The following is a 13,046-nucleotide window of genomic DNA, read 5'->3' as shown; positions in this document are numbered from 1 at the left end:
AGAAGGCGTAGGTTTAAGGTGAGAGGGGAAAGATTTAAAAGGGACCTGAGGGATGACATTTTCAAGCAGTGGGTGGTGCGTGCACTGCCAGAGGAAGTGGTGGAGGCTGGTACAATTACAACACTTAAGGCCTTTGGATAGGTATATGAATAGGAGAAGGGACTTAGGGGATGTGTGCCAAATGCTGGCAAATGGGACTAGATTTATTTAGGATATCTGGTGGACATTAAGTTGCTATTAAAAAGGAAGAGGTGTTGTGCAGCTTAAAAATTATTAAGGTAGGTAAGTCCCAGGATTCTAATGTAATCTATTCCAGAATATTAAGGGAGATAAGAGAATGAATTGCTGGAGCATTAACAGACATTTTTGCATCCTCTGGCCACAGGTGACATCCCAGAGGACTGGAAAATAACCAATGTTGCCTCACTGTTTAAGAAGAGTAGCAGGGATAATCCAGGAAATTGCAAGCCTGTGAATCTCTCATCAGTGGTAGCGAAATTATTGGAAAAGAATCCATGGGACAAGATCTATACGCATTTAGAAACAAATGGACTTAGCGATAGACAGTATAGTTTTGGAAGGTTGTGTCTCATTAACTTGATCGAGTTTTTTGAGGTGGTGACGAAGATGGAATTAGGGTAAAGTAGTTGTTGTCTACATGGACTTCAGTAAAGCCTTTGACAAGGTCCTCATGGCAGACTAGTACAAAAGATGAAGTCACATGGTATCAGAGGTGAGCTGGCAAGACTGATGCAGAACTGGCTTAGTTATAGAATCGAGGACGTAGCGGTGGAAGGATGCTTTTCGGAATGGAGGGTTGTGACTAGTGTTCCACAGGTATCAGAACTGATACCTCTTCATGACCTACGTAATGAGTTGGAGGAAAACTTTGTCTAATTCGTAAGTTTGCCGACGATACAAAGATTGGTGGAGTTGCAGATAGTGAGGAGGATTGTCGGAGGATACAACAGGATGTAGGTCAGTTGGAGGCATGGGCCGAAAAATGGCAGATGAAGTTTATTCTGGATAAATGTGAAGTGATGCATTTTGGAAGTTCAAGAACATGTGGAAATTATACAGTGAATGGCAAGACCCTTAGGAGTATTGATGTGCAGAGGGATCTGGGTGTGCAGGTCCACAGATCCCTGGAAGTGGCAGTGCAGGTAGATAAGGTGGCTTTAAATAAAAAAGGGTCTATGTTATGCTTGTCTTCATTGGAAGGAGCATTGAGTACAAGTTATGCTGCAGCTTTAAAGAACTTCAGTTAGGCCACACATAGAATATTGTGCACAGTTCTGATCATCACACTACCAGAAGGAAGTGGTTGCTTTGGAGAGGGTACAGAAAAGGTTTACCAGGATGTTGCCTATTACGGGGTATTTTAGCTGTGAAGAAAATTTGGCTAGACTGGGTTTGTTTTCACTAGAACGTAGGAGATTGAGGGGCAACCTGACAAAGTTCAAAAGATTGTCAATGGCATGGATAGTGAGGAGAGTATGAGGCTTTTTCCCAGGGTAGAGGGGTCAATTACTAGGGGACACAGGTTCAAGGTTGTTGGGAGCGGGGAGGGGTGGAGTTTAAAAGATGTGTGAGGCAAGTTTCTCAACGGGCGGTGAGTGCCTGGAACGTGCTGCCACAGGAGGTGGTGGAAGCAGACACAATAGCAGCATTCAAGAAGCACCTGGACAAATAGATGAGTAGGAAGGGAATAGAGGGATAAGGAATCCTGTAAGTGAAGACAGTTTTAGTGTGGAAGGGCAAAATGTGTTAGCTCAGGCTTGGAGGCTCATAGAGCCTGTTCCTGTGCTGCTGCTGTTCTTTGTTTTTTGGCATGGGCGAGCTTGAGCAAAGGATCTATTTCCATGTTGTACAGCTCTGACACTGTCTCTCTGTGTTGGAAATCAGAAACAAACCAGAAATTGCTGGAAAAGCTCAAGAGGTCTGGCAGCATCTGTGGTGAGAAAGCAGAGTTAACGTTTTCAGGTCCAGCGACCCTTCTGTTCTGAAATACATGCAACGAGTTTGGAAACGTTAATTTGCAAACATTAATCTATGTTCAATAGTTAATTTTTCAACTTGATAATTGAGAATGAATAAATTTTTTTTTTTCTTTTTCTGTTGGGCATAATCAAGTAAATGGAGTTAAGAAACAGATCAGCCATGATGCCAGTCTCGACAAGCTAAGTGACCTATTCATATTCCTGTGTTGTGTAGTATTGGAAACATGAGAAAACCTAAAGGAAAAGTACAGTGAGGGATAGGCAGCCAATGCATCTGCATCTATAAGGTCAGACCACAGGGTAGCACCTCGAGCATAGACCCATGTTGTGTAATGTGTTTTTGGTTTCCTACAACTCTGCAGATTTTAAAAGTAACAACCTTTTTTATTAACCAACTGTGTATATGTTAACCTTCAAATGAAACGTTAAGATTTTGCGCACTTGGTGTTCTACGTTCATGATACAAAATGATCTGCTTATATGATGCGGGGATTGTCTTAAATCAGCTTTGCTTTGTAAAGCTGTAGTAATCTATATGGGTAGCCTACATAGGAATAAGAATGTAGATGTTTTCAAACAGATATAAATTCATCTTTGTTTCCCCTTTTTTTTTTTGAAAAGATAGTCTTTTGTATTCAAAATATTTGCTGATTCCCTTTTTCACTTCGAGGGATCAATAACCAGGGGATCTATATGTAAGGTAAAGTACTGGGTTTAGAGGGGATTTGAGGAAGACTGTTCTCACTGAGGAAAGCGGGGATCTGGAACTCTCTGCCTGCCAGGGTGGTAGGGACAGAAACCTTCATGACATTTAAGAAGCATTTGGAGGCACACTTGGAGTGTCAAGTGTGGAAAAAAGGAATTAGAATGGTTAGGTTTTAACCACAAGACCCAATGGGCCTTGTTGTATAGACCGTTATGACCCTAATCAGGTAATCAAGTTAATGTTTCATTGACTAACCTAATAGTCAATTCATTTGGGACTTATGAATTGTCAGAAGTCAATCTGACCTGAAGTCCAGTCTTGAGTTCTGAATGCTCTTGGGGAAAAAAAGGGAAAAAAAAAGGGAATATTAACTATCATGTTAAAAAAATCCAGTATTTTGATTCTAAAGAGCAACATTTGTATCTTCCTTCATTTTGACTTTCAACTGTAACATTGGATAATCAAGAATGCTATTAAGGATGGTTGACTGCAAGGATGCTAGCTAAAAACAACAAACTTTTTTGCCTCTTACTCAACATGCTTTGTGGAAATCTGCTATGATGACATAAAAAATGCTGTCATTGAACGGCACTGAGGTTAAAAATGTTTTGTGTAGCCAACCCATGTCAAGTCATTATTGCCTGATTTGTGACTAACACTTTGTATTCATGTTGGTAGTTGCAAGTCTGTGCTAGTGAGGATACATCAAGGCAATGTATGACACATCCTACAAAAACATTACTTTTAAGTGTACTCTCTTCCCACTACAGTATCACCAGCAAAATACTTGCATTTATATAGTGCATTTCACAACCACCGAGGTACAGGCAAGGTGAGAATTGAGGCAGGCAGTCGACATAACCACTAAGAGGAGCGGGCAAGGTGAGGACCCTTGCAGAGAAGCAGAAAGACTGGAACTGGACCTGAGTGGGAGTTGCGACATAAGAATCAGATTTTTTTTTTTTAAGTTTATACGTAAGTAGAGTTAAGGTAAACTAAAAATAGAGGATCCGGGTTAAATTCAGTTTCAGTATGTCTGGGGAGCTTGAGATGTGATTTTAAACATCATGAACTATCTGGGAGATCTTAGCTGCTCATTGCAGTTTGCCCATGTGTATGGGGAGGTACATCTGGCATGAGCGACTGAATGACAACTGAATACTACAGTCTGTTATCAAGGCTGAAAGATTCCTGACAAGAACATTTCAGGACCTGGTCACCTTGCAGTTTAAGGAAGTGTACAGGCAGAAAGGGAATGGGTGACTGCCAGACAAATGAAAGAGACCAGTTAGGTCATTAGTGAATCCTGAGTGCATCTTGATGGCAAATCACTTTTCAGTCTTTGAAAACAGAGTGACAGTTCATCTGTTGAAGCCAACCAGAACCAAGGCAAAGGCACTGAGTAGGAGGGATCAAAATAGCTAAATTGCATCTAGCAGAACATTTTATAGCCCGAATGTGGAAAGCCCAACAATGGAAAATGAGCCTGGGCAGGTAGAAGGCTTATCAATAAGTGAACATTTTGGAGATGGTCAACATTAAATCTGTTTTTTTAAGACAGTTGTGAAAAAAAAATGGACTAGTGATAAAAATTCTAAACTTGGGAAGGGCTAATTTTACTGGAAGATTTGGCCCAAGTGGACTGAGTGTAGCAATTTGCAGAGAAAACTGTCTGAGCAGTGGGAGGCATTTAAGGAAAAAAATGAGTTCAGGGCAAATATATTCCCATAAAGACAAAGAGTTGGACCAAGACTGGAAAACCCTGACTGTCAAGTGACAAAGAGTAGAATTAAGAAAAAAAGTGAAATCTATAGCAGATTGGACCCTGAGGAGCCAATACAGCAGAGGCCCTTGTATACTAATTGTAGGGAGAATTTCAAAAGGAAATTAGGAAAGCAAAGAATCCATGAGAAAATAACTGCTAGTAGAATAAAAGAAGATCAGAAGGGGTCTTTAAAGCATATAAAGAGCAAGAAATTAACCGGGGCAAGAGTGCATCCTATTTGAAACCATAAAGATTAATCTGTGGGAACCTAGAAGAAGGTGGCAAGTCCTCGGTGAAAACTGCGTTAGTCTTCACAATGGAAAAAGACAGATATAGACATCAGAGTGGATGACTGTGAAATACTGGAAGAAATTAACTGAGAAAGAGGAGATCTTAGTGGGATTAGCAGCATTAAAAGTGTATCAATCTGCAAACCAGACTATTGAAGGAAGAACGCAAGAAGATATCAGGGGTTCTCGTAATTTTCAGATCCTGTCTGGACACAAGTAAGGTGCCGGAGGATGCTAAAGTTGTTGCATTACTAGAAAAGGGAGGACCTGGAATGGGGAAGGTATTAGAATTCACAGTATGGAAGATATCTGCACATGGAGAGACATGATTTAAGTCATGGAAAGTCAACATAGATTTGTGAAGGAAAGATTGTTTGAAAAGTTTAACTTTTTGTCTGAGGTAACAGAGTGTTGATGAGGGTAATGCCTGTGATGTGATTTACATAGACTTTAAAAAGGCTTTAGATAAGGTCCCTCATGTCAGCCAGTTCAAGAAAATAAGAACCCCTGGGATCCAAGGCAAAGTGGCACAATAGATCCAGAATTGGCTGACAGTTAGAATGTAGGAGTAGATGGTAGAAGGATGTTTCTGGATGTTTCACTGGAAGTCTGTTTACAATGGGGCTCCACAGGACTTGGTGCTGGGGATCTTGTCTATGGTGTACACTGATGACTTAGACATGAATGTAGTGGGTATGATGAAAATTGGTAGGGTGGTAAATAGTGAGCTTGGAAGTAGTAAAACTCCAAGGATGTCAGCACTGTTCAGTGGGCAGAGCAGTGGGAAATGACACTCCACCTCATAGAATCTTTTAAAATCCCTACAGTGTAGAAACAGGCCTTTCGGCCCAACAAATCCAACAAGACTCGGGAGTCAAACCTGGGTCCCTGGTGCTGTGAGACAGCAGTGCTAACCACTGAGCCATTGTGTCATCCCCAAAGTGTTAAGTAATGCATTTGGGAAGGGCTAGTGAGTCAAGGGTTAACACGACCAGTAGGATCCTGGAAAGTATTGACGTTCAGTGGAGCCTTCAAGGGAATACCCTAGTAGCTTCAGGGATGTATGAATAAGGAGGTAGTGTTTCAGAATTCACACGGTATTCTAATAAATGGGATACTGGCTTTTATGAGTTGAGGTTTAGAATACAAGAACAAAAAGGTTATGCTAGAACTATATAAAACTGTAGTTTAGGCTCAGCTGGAGTGCTGCATGCAGTTCTGGTTACTGTATTACAGGAAGGAGGCGATTGTACTAAAGTCTGAACAGGAGATTAGCAGAATGCTGCCTGAGCTGAAGCAAAGATTGGACAGGCTGTGGTAGTCTTCACTGATCCAAGGGAAACAGAGGGCATCTAATTGAGGTGTATAAGAATGAGGAAGGCACTTTTTCCCATTCGATCAGAGGTCAGTAACCAGGGCACAAAGATTTATGGTAAGAGGTAGGATTGATGTTAAGATGAAAGATGAGCAATTGTTTCACTACAAGGATGTGGGAGTCTGGAACAGACTGCCTAAAAGGGATTTTTCAATCAGAACAGTTCTTAAGCACTTGCAATGATCCAGCTTCCAGGGCTTGTGGGCCAAAGCTGGAAATTTGAAGTGTGTTCAGATCTTAGTAAACTAGTGGAAACATGATAGATTGAATGGCACCCTGCTGTAGACATCTGACTCTATGATGCCCCAATGCTTTACATCCATTGGAATACTTGCAATTAACATTGACAAACAGCAATATTATAATAATTAAACCTGTCTTTTGGGGTGCCACTTTAAGGATGCATATTGCAAGGATCCTTTATCCTGCCCTTCAAATTAGCCAGAGTAATTCAGCACGGAAACGGACGCCAGTCCAACTCTGAACAGACATTCCAATCTGACTTTGTCCCATTTGCTAGCATTTGGCCCATATCCCCCTCAACCCTACCTATTCATATACCCATCAGGTGTCTTTTTAAGTATTGTAATTGTACCAGCCTCCACCATAACCTCTGGCAGCTTGTCCTATACATGCACCACCCTCTGCGTGGAAAAAGTTGTCACATGATCTTTTATACCTACTTGAGGGATCAAATAGTGCAGTGGTTTAACGTCTCATCTGAAAGATGGCACCTCCTCCTGATAGTTGTGCGTTAGACTCTGTACCTTTTAATGTTTACGTTCAAACCTTGGAGAGGGGAAGTTGAACTCATTCCTTTTCACTCATACGCAAGTACCACCAGCTGAGCAGTGGTTAATACTCTTAATGGATTTGTTGAATATGACCAGTAGTTACTGAACTCTTGTTTATATGCAATTAAGTGCAAGCATGCACACACTTACCCAAACACCTGAACTACCTCCAAAGATCTCAAATTTCAGCTTAAGAATCTTCCCAATCGGCAAAGAGACACACACCATTTCTTCGTCGAATTAGAATACCTAACCAATTTCACCTGCTCTCACTCCCCAACCCCTTTGCATGCTATTCTACATCAGCTGCGTTCTTCATTCCCTTTTGGAAGAACAGTATCAATTAGTGTTTTTTAACCAAAACCCTGGGATTGAAATGGGACAACTGTCTTAAACCAGTATTTAAGAGTGGCTGCCATCCATGGTGGGCATTGTAAACAACAAAACAAGTTGTAAGTCAAGATCAGAATGCCAAGGATCTGTATTGATGAGGCTGTTGTTGTTTGGACACTTGTCAATGACAGATACCTTTGCTTGCCAATAACTGGTCTTAACAGGGCTGGACACATTAGATACAGGGAGGATGTTTAACCTCGTTGGAGAGTTTAGAACCATGGGTACAGGATGTGGGGTAATCCATTTAGGAGTGAGATGAGAGAAAAAAATTATTTGCTCAGAGGGTGGTCAACTTGTGGAATTCTCTGCCACAGAAGGCTGTGGAGATCAAGTCACTAACATATTCAGGAAAGAGAATGCTTTAGATTTACAGGGGTACGATTGTGGGAGGGAAGTGAGAATGAGAGTATGGTGTTGAGATAGAGAATCATTCTTGATCATATTGAATGGCGTAGCAGGCTCAAAGTGCCTACTCTTGAATTATTTCAAGAATTTTTTGGACTATGGAAAGTTGTTCTCTCATCACATACTATAATTGAGCTACATGCATTTCGAGGTGACTGTTGTCTTCAGTGACTTTTCATGAGTTCAGTGCCTTTTTTTGCTAATGATTTTGAATATCTCAATCAAGTCTCATCAATCTTCTCTAACAGTCCCTGCTTGCCCATTCTTTCCATGAAAATTCATTATCTCTAGAAGTACTCTTGTGAATTCCTTCCGCACCATTTTCTAATGTCTTGACATCGTCTCTAGTAAGGTGGCTAGAGCAGAACACAATACGCCACTTGAGGCCTAGCTGATGTTGTATACAGGTTTATCATAACTTGCTTTCTTTTGTATCCTACATGCCCTCTGTATAAATCCAGGGAATGGCATTGTCACCTTCATTATGTCAGTAGCTTTGATTTTTCCACCTGGGCTCTTGGTATTTTATAATCAATTACCTGTTTTATATTAACATACACTTGGCTCAAAAGCCCAACCACCTTCAGAACTGGCAAAAGAAAATCCTCGGACTTTCAAATGTTGTAAGTTTTTAAGCCAGTTGCACATGTATTCGTAAAACTAACTCTTGTTGACTTTTTAAAAATTGAAATTTTGAGTCTGCAAATTTGTCGTACATTGCCTGTCTGTATCCTTGTAATTGTAAAGAACAGTGTGGGCAAATAAAGTGTGTGAACTTGAGACTGTAATGGTGAAGCCGCTGCATTTAAAAAATAGTGACCACAAAAATAGTTCTTTGTGAGCTGCAAGCTCAATGTCTCTAGTTCAAACAAAGTTAGTATTCCAAGCATGTAAAACTTGTACCCAGTAGAAATGATTCATATCATGACATTGCATGTGTGAAACGTATAAGGGTAGAGCAGGTTAACAGCCAAGGAATCTTTGTATATTTAAAACAACTACATTGTAAAGATTATCATGTCAGTTCAGTTAGGAATGCTGGTCAAGTCTTTATTCAGAGTGCCAAGCTGAAATCATAAACCAGGGCTTTTCAAACCGTGGGTCGTGACCCTAATAGGGTCACCAGCTGAAATTTTGGGTTTGCTAGCTCCAAGACCATGGCAGCTTCAGAGCTCCGACCAAGAGCTAACAGCCCTCTTTAAATTTCTCTGTAAAAATGCCTTTTAAATCTTTCAAGTTTTAATCCTGTGCATAGCCAAACTTGTTGATCCTTGAGACCCGAATCCTGTCCTGAAAAGGGCAGTGAGAACGTGCTTTTGCTTACGCTAGGAGTTAAATTACTCCCATCACACCTCTCCCACTGTTGCAGGTGTGTCTCTGTTCTCAGGCCTGAGTCACTGCACTTTTGAAGGACTATAATATTTGGGAAGAACTGTCATACGCCCTTTTGACCATATTATTCAAGATTAATGTATGTGCTAGTCACACGTATAATGGTAATAGTATATCCTTTGTGTTTTATAGAAACAGATTTCACTGCTGTCTTCTTCTAAGTACCTTCTAAAACAATTCTGTAGTAATAAGCCTTGATTGACAAAGTAGTTTAACAGCATGGCAGAGACCTCTCCAGAGGAATTCTTTCGGTTTACGCTAATGTGAAAATTAATTTAGGCAATGCAATAACTGAAGCATCAAGAGGACTGAAAAACGTAGTGTTAACTATGTTGCTAGTCTGTAGACCATTAATTATTTATCAACAGTCTATCCAGTTGAAAGTTCTGCGTTTGCTTGTAATTGTGACTAAAGTTCAGCAAATACCATATGTTGTAACAATAATGGACCAATCCCTGCAGCATTACTCTGCAGATTTGTCCAGGAATGGCTTGTTAACGTAGTGGTAACTAAAGCTGGTTTAGACATTAGAGTTATTCAAGTTCATTACTTACATGATACCATTGCAAGATAGGAAATGTAATGAACCAGACGCTTCGTCGGCCATAAGCATTTAGAAGCAACAGTGTTCTGTGTTTATATGTTCTCTAGTAGTAATAATGGTTCATTGACTGAAGCCCAGGGGTTGTGTAACAAATATAGCAAGCGGTGAAACTCATTGCTTTTCAGGTCTGGATATCACTTCCTCTTGCATCAGATTAGGCATTAGTGAAATTGTTTTGAAAGTTGTATTGCTTAGTTGGATTGATGAAACTTGGATATTTTTGCATGCATCCCTCAATGAGCTGCTGCATCGTGGAACCTCTATGTGAGATTCTAATTAGATCATTTATATTGATTTAGACTTGTTCGACGTGCTAGGAAATATATAGATGTATCAAGTCTTTTTGCTCATCCTCTACTTCCTCTTTCTAATAAACACTTCCTAAAGTAACAAAAACAGAAATTGTTGGAAATTCTCAGCAGGTCTGGCAGCATCTGTGGAAAGAAATTGAGTTAACGTTTCAGGTCCAGTGACCCTCCTTCAGAACTAGTTTTTAAAAAAAACTAACATGAAACCAACCTGCTCTAGAAACAGCCTGGCCACAAAAAAATACATTGCTTGCTGAACAATGTCTGTTTATTATGAACTTGTAAATATCACTCCAAAAATAGTGGCTCGGGAGAAGTGGGAAATCTATTTTAGCTGCTAAATAAATATCTTGCTTTTACCCTGTTCAATATAATACCCAAGAACTGGTAGCTCATCTCGTGAAGTGTAAGCAGAGTTATCATTTTGTGTCCCGTGCCCCTTATTCTGAAGAAGGGTCAGTAGATCTGAAATATTAATGCTTCTTTCTATCAGCAGATGCTACCAGACCTGCCAAGTTTCTCTAGCAATTTTTGTTTTTGCTTTTGCTTCAGATTTACAGCGTCTGCAGTTCTTTGTTTAACTCCTCTCATGTTAATTGTGTTTTCACCCAGTAAGGCAAGTTTCTGTAGTGTAGGAATTTTTAAATTATTAAAAAAAATATAAATTCTGCTAGTCTGTAGACCATTAATTATTTATCAACAATGTATCCAGTTGAAAGTTCTGTGTTTGCCTGTTATTGTGACTAAAATTCAGCAAATACCATATGTTGTAGCAATAATGGACCAATCCCTGCAGCATTACTCTGCAGATTTGTCCAGGAATGGCTTGTTAATGTCGAGAAACTGCATCATGGGCTTGTAGAATCATCTCCTTAATGCTTGGCTGCAGTATTACTGTCTATAATTGTCTAACTGCTTATCTGACGTCCAATGCTTGGAAGAACTAAAGTTTTTACTGGTTAGATATTGGGGGAATCAAAGCCCGTATCTTCAGTTGCACTGCAAACATTGCTCCCTTGACCCACCACCTCCTCTGTTCCCAACAACTGTTAAATGATGAACAGGACTCAGTTGCAGCCTTGATGTTATTCTTGATATCAGGATAAGCTTTCAAACACGCTAGTGTCATTACTAAGACTGCCAGTTTCTACCTCTGTAACATGTCCTGTCTCTGCACCTTCCTCAGCTGTTCTTTTAGAGATATTGCGACACCTTTTGGAGCAGGTGAGGCTCAGAGGTAAGGACGCTACCACTGTTCCATAAGAGTCCCATTGTCTTGAGTTTTAAAATTCATCTTATTTTCAGATTCCCTCCGTGATCTGGCTCCTTCCATCCCTCTAATTTCACCCAGCCCTCCAACTGGTCTGCACTGTTCCAATTCTGTTGTCTTCCAAGCATCCCCTGTTTTATTATATTGACCATTGTCGGCTATGTCTTCAACTATTTGGGCTCTAAGCTCAGTAATTTCCTCCATAAATATTTTCCCTGCTAACATCTTGATCAAGCTTTTGGCCTAATATCTCAGTTTTGATGTCATGTTCCTTTTTGAAATACCTTAAAACATTTCATTATTTTAAAGACACTTTATAAATGGAAGATCTATCAAAATAGGTTTTCATTTAAGAGTATTCACTTGTGACGTAAGCAGCAATGTTTCCTCATTGTGTCTACCTGTTGAATTGTCATGTATTGGTTCCATGTCCATTAACATGATCTGTTCTTAATCTAGAACTGTACTAAAATACATCAGCCATTAGAGAAACAATACTTGTTGGCTTATTTTATTTGAAGGTAATTTTGTTTTATATCTTATTATTCTAGTGTTTGTGAGAAAAGCTACTTCACTGCTAAAATCACGTGCGTGCTCTTGTACTAGGTATTACTGTGTACTTGGGTGTACATAAGCTGATGTATCTCCACATTTACTTTCCTTAAAGCCAACTTTATTTTTGTTACAGCTTTTAATCCATTTTTTTTTCCTTTTACTGTCGATGTTTAGACCGTAGAGTGGAACTGATGTTGCCTTGTGAACTGTGTTCTTTAACATGCAACATTGCCGAGAGCACTGCAATTGTATAAAGTTGGCAAAATATCTTTTAATTTAACAGCCTGTAGACTCTGTATGTAAAAGGAAAAGAAGTTTTTTTTTTCCTGTATCTTAGAAGAACAGCTTGAATGTTGGCAATCCAGAATGTGTTGATACACTGCTTGATAGAATACCAAAACAGAAGCCATTACAATTTTTTTGCTTGTGTTTTGCAATGGCAGTAAGAATAGAAGAGAGTCCAGTGCAAGTCATAGTTTTAGGAGCTACTGGTGAAGACAGGTGGTCTAATGAAAATGATCCTTGTGATTGCTAAGGACACATTTTCTGTTCTTCTTGTGCAATTTTAAAATAAAACAGAAGTCTGGGCTTGGAGAAACAGCCCAAATCTAGGTGCTGTATGGTCCATTGTCTCTTCAGAAGAGCAACTCACCTAGTTCTATTCCCTGCTGTCTCCTTAACTGTTTGTTTTTGTTTTTCAGAATTCCTTTTTTGACAGCCTCCGTTGAACTTGCCTCCACAACACTACCATCACTTCTTTGCTTTGTGTAATAATTACTTGGTTTTATTATGCTTGCTACTTTCACAAGCGAGAACAATTTCTCCCGATTGACTCTGTCCAGATTACTCATAACTTGAAATTTAGTTTAAAAATAAATCTTCCATTAAGCTTATGTAATAGAAATCAGTCTGAACTTTCCCAATCAGTCTTCATAACTAATTTTCTTTATCCCTGAAGTAATTCTTTTCTGCACCTGTCAAATGTTTCGGGCAATGAACTAGAGACCCAGTCTCCAAGAAATCATGTGACTCCAGTTAGTGCCTAGCACGATACATATGATAGTCATTGACCCTGTTTAGAAAGGTCAACTTTTATGATATAGAGAAGACATGCCAGAGGCTAATAGTTTATTTAGTTCCATTTGGGGCAATTTTGATAGGATAAAGAAGGATATTCTATTTCTAC

The 13,046-nt window shown here is 39.7% G+C and overlaps 2 protein-coding genes across 8 annotated transcripts in view; one reads left to right on the top strand and one right to left on the bottom strand.

Annotated features, from left to right (window-relative positions):
• LOC109931670 (transmembrane protein 164) overlaps positions 1 to 13,046 on the bottom strand; it is a 228,283-nt gene that overhangs the window by 33,149 nt on the left and 182,088 nt on the right. The window lies entirely within an intron of this gene.
• The window catches only part of LOC125480980 (AMMECR1-like protein), a 150,063-nt gene that overhangs the window by 75,530 nt on the left and 61,487 nt on the right, over positions 1 to 13,046 (top strand). The gene's annotated exons all lie outside the window — the stretch shown is intronic.

The sequence above is a fragment of the Rhincodon typus genome, chromosome 14, assembly GCF_021869965.1.
Source record: "Rhincodon typus isolate 14 chromosome 14, sRhiTyp1.1, whole genome shotgun sequence".
Lineage (NCBI taxonomy): Eukaryota > Metazoa > Chordata > Chondrichthyes > Orectolobiformes > Rhincodontidae > Rhincodon > Rhincodon typus.
This window is presented reverse-complemented; position numbering and strand designations above follow the sequence as displayed.